General features: G+C 46.5%; 1 protein-coding gene across 2 annotated transcripts in view; it reads left to right on the forward strand.

Moving 5' to 3' along the window:
- Positions 1–5212: 5212 nt before the first annotated feature.
- The window catches only part of PRXL2A (peroxiredoxin like 2A), a 156103-nt gene continuing 146888 nt past the window's right edge, over positions 5213–14427 (forward strand). Inside the window, exon 1 of one of the 2 annotated variants that reach the window (XM_069240646.1) lies at positions 5213–5423. The gene's annotated coding sequence lies outside the window, so the exon portion shown is untranslated. Of the gene's footprint in view, positions 5424–8421; positions 8441–14427 lie in introns of those variants that run through there. The other variant, XM_069240647.1, reaches the window with a different exon arrangement.

The following is a 14427-nucleotide window of genomic DNA, read 5'->3' on the forward strand; positions in this document are numbered from 1 at the left end:
GCAAAGTGCACTAAAGTTCCCCTAAGGACAAAGTAGTTGTGTTAGAGGAATAATGCAGGAAAGACACAAACCAGCAATGCAACAACTGTGGATTTCCAATCTAGGGTACCTGTGGAACAAGGGGACCAAGTCCAAAAGTCACAAGCAAGTCGGAGATGGGCAGATGCCCAGGAAATGCCAGCTGCGGGTGCAGAGAAGCTTCGACTGGACAGAAGAAGCTGAGGTTTCTGCAGGAACGAAAAGGGCTAGAGACTTCCCCTTTGGTGGACGGATCCCTCTCGCCGTGGAGAGTCGTGCAGAAGTGTTTTCCCGCCGAAAGAACGCCAACAAGCCTTGCTAGTTGCAAATCGTGCGTTTGGCGTTTTTGGACGCTGCCGGGGCCCAGGAGGGACCAGGAGGTCGCAAATTGGACCTGAAGAGAGAGGGGACGTCGAGCAAGACAAAGAGCCCTCACTAAAGCAGGTAGCACCCGGAGAAGTGCCAGAAACAGGCACTACGAGGATGCGTGAAACGGTGCTCGCCGAAGGTGCACAAAGGAGTCGCCGGAGACCAACTTAGAAAGTCGTGCAATGCAGGTTAGAGTGCCGTGGACCCAGGCTTGGCTGTGCACAAAGGATTTCCGCCGGAAGTGCACAGGGGCCGGAGTAGCTGCAAAGTCGCGGTTCCCAGCAATGCAGCCCAGCGACGTGAGGCAAGGACTTACCTCCACCAAACTTGGGCTGAAGAGTCACTGGACTGTGGGGGTCACTTGGACAGAGTCACTGGATTCGAGGGACCTCGCTCGTCGTGCTGAGAGGAGACCCAAGGGACCGGTAATGCAGCTTTTTGGTGCCTGCGGTTGCAGGGGGAAGATTCCGTCGACCCACGGGAGATTTCTTCGGAGCTTCTGGTGCAGAGAGGAGGCAGACTACCCCCACAGCATGCACAAGCAGGAAAACAGTCGAGAAGGCGGCAGGATCAGCGTTACAGAGTTGCAGTAGTCGTCTTTGCTACTATGTTGCAGGTTTGCAGGCTTCCAGCGCGGTCAGCAGTCGATTCCTTATCAGAAGGTGAAGAGGGAGATGCAGAGGAACTCGGATGAGCTCTTGCATTCGTTATCTAAAGTTTCCCCAGAGACAGAGACCCTAAATAGCCAGAAAAGAGGGTTTGGCTACCTAGGAGAGAGGATAGGCTAGCAACACCTGAAGGAGCCTATCAGAAGGAGTCTCTGACGTCACCTGGTGGCACTGGCCACTCAGAGCAGTCCAGTGTGCCAGCAGCACCTCTGTTTCCAAGATGGCAGAGGTCTGGAGCACACTGGAGGACTTCTGGACACCTCTCAGGGGAGGTGCAAGTCAGGGGAGTGGTCACTCCCCTTTCCTTTGTCCAGTTTCGCGCCAGAGCAGGGCTAAGGGGTCCCCTGAACCGGTGTAGACTGGCTTATGCAGAATTGGGCACATCTGTGCCCAACAAAGCATTTCCAGAGGCTGGGGGAGGCTACTCCTCCCCTGCCTTCACACCATTTTCCAAAGGGAGAGGGTGTCACACCCTCTCTCAGAGGAAGTTCTTTATTCTGCCATCCTGGGCCAGGCCTGGCTGGACCCCAGGAGGGCAGATGCCTGTCTGAGGGGTTGGCAGCAGCAGCAGCTGCAGTGAAACCCCAGGAAGGGCAGTTTGGCAGTACCAGGGTCTGTGCTACAGACCACTGGGATCATGGGATTGTGCCAACTATGCCAGGATGGCATAGAGGGGGCAATTCCATGATCATAGACATGTTACATGGCCATTTTCGGAGTTACCATTGTGAAGCTACATATAGGTAGTGACCTATATGTAGTGCACGCATGTAATGGTGTCCCCGCACTCACAAAGTTCAGGGAATTGGTTCTGAACAATGTGGGGGCACCTTGGCTAGTGCCAGGGTGCCCTCACACTAAGTAACTTTGCACCTACCCTTTACCAGGTAAAGGTTAGACATATAGGTGACTTATAAGTTACTTAAGTGCAGTGTAAAATGGCTGTGAAATAACGTGGACGTTATTTCACTCAGGCTGCAGTGGCAGGCCTGTGTAAGAATTGTCAGAGCTCCCTATGGGTGGCAAAAGAAATGCTGCAGCCCATAGGGATCTCCTGGAACCCCAATACCCTGGGTACCTCAGTACCATATACTAGGGAATTATAAGGGTGTTCCAGTAAGCCAATGTAAATTGGTAAAATTGGTCACTAGCCTGTTAGTGACAATTTGAAAGTAATGAGAGAGCATAACCACTGAGGTTCTGGTTAGCAGAGCCTCAGTGAGACAGTTAGGCACCACACAGGGAACATATACATGCACACCTATGAGCACTGGGGCCCTGTGTGACAGGGTCCCAGTGACACATACATATAGGCCACAAACCTATGAGCACTGGGGTCCTGACCAGCAGGATCCCAGTGACACATAACAAACATACTGAAAACATAGTGTTTTCACTATGAGCACTGAGGCCTGGCTATCAGGATCCCAGTGAGACAGTGAAAACAGTGACAAACACCCTGACATACACTCACAAACAGGCCAAAAGTGGGGGTAACAAGGCTAGAAAGAGGCTACTTTCTCACAGCCACGACGCGGCGTTGCTCCCTGATCCTAGCCTCCAAGTCCCAAGCCTCAGACTGGTCCCAACCGCCCGGCGCAGGTCCCCCCCAGACACTGGTAACACTGACACCACCCCATACCCTGCCTTGGGCTTGTTTCCCTGCCTGCTCACAGCCTTGGTCTTGGCAAGCCCGCCTTTGCCCTTTGCTGCGCCCTTACCACGTTTTTTGGCTGGGGGCCCGGGGCTCCTGAGAGGTGTGGCCTCACCCTTGGGGCAAGACAAATCCAAAGGGGCCCATACATTACTGGGCCCTGGCAAAGGCTGGTCACTTGGGCATGTGCCCATCTCGGGGCCTCCCCAACCTGGCAGTATTTGTTTGTCCCCAGGGTGCTCAAATTGGGGAAAAAAGGGGCCTGACTCCCCCCTCACCTCCTCTGCCGGCAGCATGGTGTCCTGGGTCTCTTCCACTTGTTGTAGGGGGCTGGGCGCGCCTCGTGCTCGTCCCCAGGCAGCCTTTCAATTTGTTTGGTGCCAATCCCCTTCCCCTCTCCCGCTCAGGAGAAGAACAAGCGGCAATCACAGCCGCTACCAGGCTCGACGCGGCCCGCGTCGGCCGATCATGCCGACCCAGGCCTGGTCCAGAACGCCAGGTCTGAGTAAGTCGGTTCAGCCGGCTTTGCCGATGATGCGAAGCGCAGCCCGCACTGCTTCAGCGTCGTGGCTGATTGCCATGGCGCTGAAACAGAATAGCGGCAAAGATGTGTTCAAGCTAACAGCCGAGGCCGCAAGCCTCGCTAATGAAGTAAACTTGCCTGCCTAACCCTGTTGTGGCCAAATTCCGTCCTGCTTGAAAGTCGGCGCGGAAAGAGGCCACTCCCTCCCCCTACACTCCTTTTGAACTACTACCCCTAGTCCCTCCCCCACTTACCTGCAGCCTATCCCGTCCATCGGAGCCACTTCCTGTCCTCCTGAATGCACCCGCGGAGAGACTAGAGCGAGTCTGTCTCTCCGCTGGCCCCTCCAGTCCCAGAAGGCAGTGTAAAATTGCCTGGCAGCATCAGTAGCGGCCAATCGTCCTGGAATCATTTTGGTTAATTAAAAAAGCAAAGCACTATGTCGAAGAAGTCTAATTATGCATGACTAGGCATAATATTGCGGGTATGGAGATACCTGCATTAAAATGCGTTAGTCTAACCCATGTACATGCCAACATTTTTTAAGGGAAAAGTGCGAGATTTTAAAAAACTAAGGGCCAGATGTAGCAAAGGGTTTGCGCCTCGCAAACGGCGAAAAACGCCGTTTGCGAGGCGCAAAAGCCTCTCTGCTATGCAGAAATGCATTTTGCGAGTCGGATCCGACTCGCAAAATGCATTTCCGACTCGCAAATAGGAAGGGGTGTTCCCTTCCTATTTGCGACTCGCAATGCTATTCAATTTCCGGTCGCAAATGAAATCGCAGTTACCATCCACTTGAAGTGGATGGTAACCCAGTCGCACACGGGAAGGGGTCCCCATGGGACCCCTTCCCCTTTGTGAATGGAAAAAATATATATTTTTTCAGAGCAGGCAGTGGTCCAACGGTCTGCAGATGGAAAAAAAAAACTGCTTTATTAAAAAGCAGTCACGGACATGGTGGTCTGCTGACTCCAGCAGGCCACCATCCCCGTGAGTGCCCATACTCGCAATGGGGGCGCAAACTGCGACCCACCTCATTAATATTAATGAGGTGGGTCTTTGCGACCCCCATTGCGAGTTGTAGAAGGTGTCTGAGACACCTTTCTGCATAGCAAATTGCGACTTGCAATTTGCGAGTCGCACGGACTCGCTAATTGCAAGTCGCAATTTGCTTTGTTGCTACATCTGGCCCATAATCCGGAGAATATATTTACCCCAGTGACTTCTATTGAAGGAGAGGCAGTTTCAGACAGGAGACAGACAAAATTAAGTCATTTTTTTGTTCATAAATCGAGAGTCTCTGCCTGAATCGGGGCTCCTGCATGTGTGAGCTCTGAAGCAGCTTCTGCATGAAGTGCCAATGCTCAACAAAATGACAGGTCAACAAACAATACAAGCACCTGCAACTTCCATTATGCCAGTAGCAGGTGTAGAATGAAAAAATATCACATCAGATGATAACAATCAGGAATGTGGTTTGGTTGTGCCACTAGCAGTAACGTTTCCCAGGCACAGAATCATATTTTGTGTGCCAATGTAAACAATAAAACAAAACGCAAATCCTTGCCCTACGCCTAGCAGCTTCGCTAGTCGAACACATGCTATTATAAGAGACAGGAGCATTAGATCAAGGCTTGCCCGTACTGATTATCAATGTACGGCGCGATTGCACCATTTATGAATGACAACTCCTCCCTTTGCCAATACTATCAAAATTATTATTCGTATGATTTTCACATTTTAGTACCTGAATATTGTTTTTTTTACACTTTATAAGCGTCAGAAAATAATTTGTATTTCATATAAAAATATACATGTATATATTTTTCTGATATTTTACAAACGATTGTATTTGTGTTTCAGAAAAAAATATCTGATCTTCCAATCTGAAACCAAAGCTAGTTTATTATGTAAAAACTTCGGGAAACATTTTTAACATTTAGAAAGCAAGGCTATTTCAAGATGGCCGCGTTATTAGGTACGCGGAAGGCAACTGTTTCTTTCTAGTCTTCTGTTTGCTTCTGTAACTAGCAGCCCGGTGGCTGTGTGGATTATTGGTCTGATTGAGCACATTGTGACTAGGAGCAGTACTTGGGAACAGAGGGTTTCACTTCGAGATCCGTGGGTTAACGAGATGACCTACTTGAAGATTAAGAAGGCGCCGTAAGAGGACCCGTTAAATAGTTTTGCTGTGAGTATTGAGGATTGGTCAGCGCTGCAACGTAGGGCAAAGATCGTGCATGGGATTTTTAAGTATCAAGAGGGAATGCATTTGACTATAAGTATGGCAAAGACTTTCATGGGTAAGTGAGACGGGTGCAAACATGTAATGCACATAATACCGATCCAGTATATGATGTCACGGGACATATTCATTCAGCCCTTGCCTTCTAATGAGCGACACTACATATATATTTTTTTATCCCCATGCTTATTGTAAAAGGAATATACCCGTCGTAGAATGGTCTCACACATGATGTGGTGGTGCTTTGCAGCTGCTCCAGAGCAGACCAAGCGTTACCTTTGTGGTTAGAGTTGCCACCTTTCTTATAAAAAATCTGGCCACTTGTTTACCATTGGCGGTTCTGCAACAACCAATTGCTGGTGGGTCAAAAAGGAATTTGTGTAAAATTGACAGTTCTTTTTTTTTTAATGTGCCATTTACTCGTAAGTTTGTTCTAATATTAATTCTGAAATAGAGGCAGGTGAGCCAACAGCCTGGCTCGGTTCTTAGAACCCAATCATGAGCATAGCCTTGAAAATATTTCCTATGTGAATCTTAACAGCAAACATCACTAAAATATGATAAAGTCCCTTAAAAAAACAGTACGCAATAAGGAAGACAATGAGTTTTGATGAAATAAAATATTTGCCTTAGATCACACAGTTTAAGCTGGGAAAGCCGTTGTTTATCTAGGTTTTCTGGTTTCACATTGTACAAATCAGCCACTAAATGAGTCAGTCTTTCCTTATGTTAAGGCTTTGCTTTTACCTGTTTGTGCATTTTTCCGCAGTTTTTATATAGCGCTAACTTGAGCGAAGCATCAGTTACATTATAAAAGGTCACCATTCTTTGTTTGTAAGCACAGCGAAGAGGTTTGCCCAAAATCCCAAGCTCTGACACAGAGACTTGAACCTAGTTCCCTAGTACCAAAGTCCACAGCTCTGACCATATGACCACATCTAGGATGCATGGAGAGAAGCAGGCAGATGCCACATGAAAGCTATGCACGTTATGGGCTTGAGGTTCCAACTGGCCCTTGAGCTGAGCCAGAGCCAGGCTTCAGACTCGAGCTTTCAGTGACTCGCTCTCCACTATTCTGAAATTTCTAAATACCTCACATTGATACAATCAGCAGTATGGTTGGAACTGCTGACATTGATGTAGAAGCTTACATGAAACTATATTCTTCCCTGACCCCCACCTAGACATTCATAGGATTTCCTTTGCTCAAACCCGTGTACAAGAACAATCAGCAAGGAAAGGACAATAGAGCATGGTATTTTTGCACATATTAGAAAGGTTAGTAGAGTAAAAGTGCAGGACAGAGTGAGTCACTAAATCCATATTTGGAAGAAGGTGTTTCCATGGCAATCATTTAGGTCTACTTTCTGCTTTCAAGACTATCATTTTTCATGCACTGTGCCATTCTGGGCAGGGAATCGTCATATGCAAATTGTCACTGAGGTATTGCTGGAGGCTTGTCACAAGGTGAACATGAGCATAGGGCCACATCTGGGCATATCCTTTGCATGATTGTGTTCAGACATGCATCTTGTGCACCCTAGCACTCAAGTTGCACCCTACTGACAAGGCCCAAATTGGCCCATACCAGTCTAGGTTTGCTTGTGTTCCCATTCGAAGAGGACCTGACCCAGCAGTTCTGACTGTCCTGTGCCTATTGCAGCCAGCCAAGATTGATATGCATTTCTTGGTTCCTATCTGAGGTGGTATGGTGAACAAACAAAAACAATAGACTGGTGTGGAGCCCAAATAATTTGCAGTGGCATGTGATTAATTCACATTTTTGTTCTCTGCCGTGCAAACCCCTAAGTGCGATGGGTATGCTTCTACGTGAGTCCAATGCCCACTGTGCCTTAGTGCTCCAGTTACACCCCACTGAGGAAGACCAACAGGTTGAAAGCAGTCCGGTGTTGCTTTTGTCCTCTTTCAGATGAGGCCTGATAATTGAGACTGGACTATTGGAGCAGGAGTAAAACTGGTTCCTGTCTGAGGTGGCATGGTGAGTAAAAAAACAGATGGCCTGGATTGCCGACCAAAGTAATTACCAGAGGATGAGATTAAGTCAAGCAGTCCACCCATCACATTTTGTTGTCTAGTTCTGTAAGAATGGAAAAAAGAGACATGCGTGTTAAAAGCAGCAGAGCAGATTGTTCTTACATGGCACATTTGGCAAGACTGTGCTGAGGCCGTGTTAGATCAGATGATGCCACCGTGTCACACTGAATCTATATTTTTCACAAAGGAATACAGTGAAGACACTGGTTCACATCATGAAGACACGGTGAGGTGCTTGTGTTGCTGAGGAACAGCAAGAATGGGCTTAAACAAGGTCCTAGTTGTGCTCTGAATACTGTTCTATCGTTTCTATAATTTTTAGACAAAGTTTAGGTGCTTTAAATAGGGATGTTGCTGGAATTTTGTTTCACACAATCTGTTAGACCCTAGCAGTTATAAAATGTTCACTTTTTTTTATCAAATAACAGCAAAAATAAGAGAATGCATTTTCCCGGTGACTAGAACATTGTTTTAAATCAATGAAACTACTCGGTGCAGCCAGTTATTGTTTATTTTAGGTTCAATATTTTTTCTGATTGGTAATTGCATGGTGTGCTGTTGTGGCGAACTAATTCCCCGGAGTACTGTGTCAGACTGTGAAGAATTGTAGTAGGTTATGATTTCTCTTTGAAAGCAGCTCCTAAAATTCACCGTTTTAGCCCTTCTACATTACCCCTTCCCCCGTCCACTGAGGTTTTCAGTTTACTTGCTGTGCTCGTCCTGTGCCCCACGCCTGTAAATCTGATAAATGTTCACACTGTTTAAATGATTCCAAGGTTGGCAACTTTGCCAATGGGAGTGCGCAAGCATGACACAATTAATGGGACAAAGGTTGCGTTCTTGTTCATTTAGCAGGGCAAGGGGCAGCAGAAAAGGGATCTGCGCATTGGAGAGTCAGCAGAGCAATTGTGAGTACGTGATAAAAGTAGAAAGGGTATATATAATCCTTTGTATTGGCATGAGCATTGCGCCTGCGACAAGTAGTACACCTGGCACAGAGAGCATTTCGAGGTGGCACTTGAGTGGTACAGTCAGATGGCAAAATATTTATGTGTGGTGCAGCCAGCAGTGGTATCTGTGTGTATGCTTGGCCACGGGCACGAATACAGAATAACCTCTTAGGACTGGTGTTCTCGAACGCAGTGTAGGCATCCCACGGGGCATGGCGATAGTCGTAACTAAACATGAAAGGTACTATTGGCGCGAAGTTATAAAAGTGATGTGACCGGATCTGTGGGCAAAGGTGGCGCGCAAAGTCAGGAGGGAAAATTGTTGCACGCTTGGTATAGACAGCACTGCTTTGGGTGCATGTGTGGTACAGTTACATAAAGTAACTTTTAGTACAATTCATTAGATATTCTGTATTTTTTATTTTTTTTCTTTTATTTGTTTTTAATTATGGCACTCATAAAACACGTCTGTGGACCGAGGGAACAATAACTCTAGAGATCTACAGGGTGTGAGTACATAGCATGGCAACAGAACGTGGTGAACAGCTGAACGTGTAAATGCAATTTATAACCGTCTTTACCTCGCCATTGTACTGTAGTGGTATCGATAGTTTAAACCCCATGGTTCAGTAATGTGGATCTGTTAGATGTCAGATGGGCTAGAGGGGGCATTACCCTAATAGTTCGATTTCAGGTCCTTGGATTGAAGAAAGGAGATACTGTCTAAGATCTGTGGGTAGATTGTTCTAGAGTGTGGATTTGCATACTCTGAAGGCTTGTGTACATATTTTTTTCATTGTGATATTTCTGGATTTCGAGTTCAGTTGTTGGCCAGGTATGCTGTATTTTCCATAGAGATTAACGTGATGTCATGCAGACCACTGAGTAGGGCGTGCGCACATTCATTATTTAAAAGGGCAGGAGTGGAGCTACAGGTTGATCCTTAGTTTTTTTGATACCGCACACATGTTGATTTTGGTTTATTTTAGGGATTAGGAGCCTGAGTGAATGTGGGATGCAATGTTTTTTTTTTATAACCAGCGGCTTTCTCTGTCTCAGCCATGGAGCTTCCAGGCGTAACAGAAAGGGCTGGACTGGGAACCCAAAGCACTGCTGCTTTTGTCCTTTTGTTACTGGGGACCGATATTGCAGCACTGCTGTAAAACCGGCTCCTGCCGCTGAATACCTCCCCCCACCATTCCTGCCCACCGGGAAAATGCCAGATGCCCGCTACGGCCGTCCGGCCCTGGTAACAGGTGACTGAAGGTTTGGGTTTGATAGCCACAGTTTGAATGTTGATTTTGGTTTATTTTAGGGATTTGAGGTCCGAGTATGAATGTATGACGCAATAGTTTTTTTTTTCTTTCAATCCAGAGGCTTTCTCTTTCGCAGCCATGGAGCTTCACGGTGTAACAGGCAGGACAGGACTGGGAACCCAAAGCAGTCCTGGCAGTTTTGTCAGACTAGCCCTCAGTATGGGGGGTTGGGAGGGGGCACTGCTGCTTTTTGTTCTTTTGATACTGGGGGCCGATATTGCAGCACTGCTGCAAAACCGGCCCCCTCCGCTGAATACAGGCCCCCACCATTACTGCCCACCGGGAAAACGCCCGATGCCTGCTACGGCCTGTCCGGCCCTGGTAACAGGTGCCTGAAGCTTTGAATTGGATAGCCACTGTTTAATGTTGAATTTGGTTTATTTTAGTTATTTGAGGTCTAAGTGTGAATGTGGGATGCAATATATATATTTTTTTTACCAAGAGCTTTCTCTTTTGAAGCCATGGAGCTTCCAGGCGTAACAGGTGACTGAAGGTTTGGGTTTGAAAGTCAGTGTTTAGCAGTGAATTGCAGCGCAAAGTTACCTCAAGCACATTATTCTTGTCATCGGAAGATACGTTATGAATTCTGGATAGTATAATCTTAATACGTTTTAGTGCATCTACATTTTGTGTTGTAATAGTTGGCCTGGAAGGTGTTGGATAATTAAGTTTTGCATTTAAAAACGTTGCAATGTCACTTTCAAAATTTGCATTGTTCAATTGTGAATTTTATGTCAAGAACGGAGGCTCCTATTATGCGTTTCTCTTCTTGCTTTATTAACACAGCAGTCAAGAAAAAACTACAAATCCCATGGTACCAACACAGGGAACCAATGGGATTAAAAACGTAGTACATAACATATTGACCAATAGAAACACCCCCCCCGTGCCATTATGACGTCACTTGACTGCAAGCAGCCCTCTTTTCTTGCTGCTGCAGTCAAGATAAGTTCACTTTTCTTTCCTCCAATACTATTGACGTTTTTTCATAATATATTTGTGTGTCATATTCGAATTAATTCCTATTGCAAATGTTATGTTGTCGGCAAGTTTGCCGCATTTCCTTCTTTAAGCGCTTCCCCGCGCTCACGTTCGTTTTTTCTGCCTTTGGGTAGCAACTTCGTTGCTCCGAGGTCAGGAAAACAAACGGCTTTGTGCGCGCTGCGCGCGCGACGCGCTTGGGGTTTCCCTCGCGTCTAGGAATTAACCGTCATTCGTTTTTTTCCTGACGCGAGGACCCCGACTTCAACTCGCGCTTTCCTTACCGCTATTTAACGACCGGAACAGCCGTCTTCACGCCGCAAACAAGGGATTCCCTTATCTCCCTCGTCTGTTATCGGCAACACCTTTCTTTAGCCCGCCCTCGAGTGGGAGGGGTTGTTTTCCCTCATTAGTTCAGCCTCAGTTTCTTTTCACATTAACCCCCGGTTGCCTGAATTTTGCCAGAAGGCAATTTCTATTATTTCAAGCCCTTTATTTTCAGGAGTTTTTCCTTCTTATTAGAGAATTTGAAAGAGGAAACCCTGACATGGAAAATAATACATCTTCTGGGGAACAAGGTGTACCCAGTGATATAGAAGATATCAGAAATGATCTTCAGAACTTTATTAAAAACTCTGTCCAACAGGCAATGGCGTCATCTATGCACAAATTCTCAAAGAACCTAGAGTCAAACTTTTCAAATTTTTTATCTAAATCTTCGGCCCAGTCTGCGGGGGAATGCAGTCTACGCCAGCCTGTCAACCCTATGGGTTTGACGCAAATGGAAAGTGAGTTCACCTCACACATGACAGAGGACGCGGTTCCTCACAAGGCTCCTGCCAAGGAGAATAATAATATGGTCCCCAAACCCTCATTGAAACGGACAGCTAAACAACGTAATATTTCTCTCCCCACGCCCACTGTTTCCACTCCAGACTCCGATGAAGATATCCCTGATGCGGATTCTGACTACGTGGCCTCTGATAAAGACGATACTGATTCTTTTTCACCACCTCCTCCCAAAAAACCTAAAGTTCCCTCTGTTTCTCCCCCCCCCCCCCCTTTTTGATGCTGAGGGTTTCCCCATGTTCGACCCTTCCCACATTCTTCGTCCCAATTCCACAGAATGGTTCCCTGCAGACCATGTGGGTCGTTACGTGGCTCAAAAATTATTTTCTCCACTTGATAAACAAACTAGAGCCAAACTCAAATCAGAGTGCCCTCGGCCAGTGCTCCCTCACAAGGCTACTTCTACTCCTTACATTGATCAGCAGATGCTAACCTTTTTCAATAAGCAAGGTAAAGACCCTCGCAAAGGGGTAGATAAGGCATGGTCGTCCTGTCAGGACAAATTGTTGGACGTCATTGGTCCACTTACCAGAATTTTCGACATGGTTGAAACGGCCAGACTAGATGGTAGCTTTTTAGACCCTGAAGAACTATTGTTGTGGGTACAGTGTTGTTTTTGCCTTCTGGGCAATGCTAATGCCTCCCTTATACATGAGAGACGCAAGGGCCTCCTTATAAAATTAGACCCAAAATTGATTAATTTGGCAACGGTTCATCCTCAAACTCACACCGAAGGACAACTTTTCGGAGACTCTTTCATCAAAGACCTCGGAAAATATGTTGCTACATTCACCTCCTTGGACAAGGCACAACAGTCCATGAGAAAGATGTTCAGTCAACGTGTTTTTGCCAGGGCCGGTAGAGGCAGGGGCCGCTTTACCGGCCGAGGTACCGCCACCCAAGGCTCCAGAGGGTACTACGGTTCTTACCAACAAGACTTTAGACCTCAATTCTACCCCCAACGCGGCAGAGGTTATCGTGCTAGATCCTTCAGACACAACAAAACCACCAATCCCACAGGTAAGCCCCCAGGTTGGTTTCTTTCCAACAGGGGGTCGCATCTTCCATTTTCTTTCAAATTGGTTAACAATTACTGCGGATGTGTGGGTGCTAAATACTGTACAAGGTTACATCATAGACCTTTATTCTACCCCAGTACAAACGTCCTACATTCCTCTACCCCAGTTTTCCACAGAAATGACTCATCTAATATCTCTCGAAGTAAATTCTCTCTTGCAAAAACAAGCAATTTCAATCACCCAACCTCATCCTTTCGGATTTACCAGCCCAATTTTCCTTGTTCAAAAGAAAAACAAAAAGATGCGTCCAGTCATCAATCTAAAACACTTCAACCGATTTGTAGTATACAGACATTTCAAAATGGAAACAATTCTCCACCTCAGAGATATACTTCTTCAGAACGACTGGATGGTCAGACTGGATCTACAGGACGCATATTTAGTAGTTCCTGTACATCCAGAGTCAAAGAAATTCCTTCAGTTCCACTGGCTCGACCAGACTTATCACTTTACCTCTCTACCCTTTGGGCTATCATCTGCCCCTTGGTGCTTCACCAAGCTCTTGAAACCCGTGGTGGCTTTTCTAAGGTCCCAGGGCATAAGGCTCCTAATTTACTTAGACGATATTCTAATTTTGAGTCTGTCTCCCCAATCTCTCCTTCTCCATTTACAAACAACCTGCTCCCTTCTAGAGGATCTAGGTTTCATCATAAACAGAGAAAAATCTCTCCTAGTACCTTCCCAGGTCATAGAATTTCTGGGATTTCAAATCAATTCTATCTCGGCAACCCTGCTTCTACCTTCCACAAAAATAAGATCCATAAAGCCAGAGATTCTTCAAGTCCTCCGCAGTTCTCTCATATCTCTCAGGACATTGGCTCGAATAGTAGGCCTACTGTCCTCTTCCATTCAGGCAATCTTTCCAGGTCCCCTCCATTACCGCTCTCTTCAAAGACTAAAGATCCAACACTTGAGGAAGGGTCTTTCATATTCCGACCTCATTCCCTTAGACGTGGAGTCCCGCACAGAACTTCAATGGTGGATAGACCATTTAGATGCTTGGAACGGGAGAAGTATTTTTCCGTCAGCCCCAGATCTTGTATTAGAGTCCGATGCATTAGTGTGGTCCCATCTCGACTGGAGGTACATGGTCTTCCGAGGAGTCCAAATTGCATATCAATTGTTTAGAGATGCTTGCCGGCTCCTTTGCAATCAGAAGCCTAGCAAAACACAAAGTGCATTGCGCAATACTCCTCAGGATGGACAATATTTCTGCGGTAAGATACATAAACCATCTTGGAGGCACAAAATCCAAACCTCTAGCGGATTTGGCCAAGAGTTTTGGGGAATTCTGCCTTTCAAACCATCTTTCGGTTCATGCAGAGTACCTTCCAGGAACTCTCAATTCAGTCGCGGATTGGCATTCTCGCCATCTCCGAGACTCCAGCGACTGGAGATTACACCCTTCAATTTTTCACAAGATTCAGTCCTTATGGGGTCCTTTTTCCATAGATCTGTTTGCATCTCGACTGAACACTCACCTTACCCAATTTTACAGCTGGCGCCCAGATCCCTTAGCTTTAGCATCAGATGCCTTCTCACAAGTTTGGTCTCTTTCCCTCAATTACGCCTTTCCCCCCTTTATCATGATCAACAGAGTTCTTGCTCACGCCAGACGCCAACAGGCCTCTCTTATCCTTATTGTACCGTTCTGGCAGGCCCAGGTATGGTTCCCTACCCTCCAGGAACTCTCAATAGATTTTCCATTGTTAATTCCGTC

This window comes from Pleurodeles waltl, chromosome 6 (genome assembly GCF_031143425.1).
Source record: "Pleurodeles waltl isolate 20211129_DDA chromosome 6, aPleWal1.hap1.20221129, whole genome shotgun sequence".
Lineage (NCBI taxonomy): Eukaryota > Metazoa > Chordata > Amphibia > Caudata > Salamandridae > Pleurodeles > Pleurodeles waltl.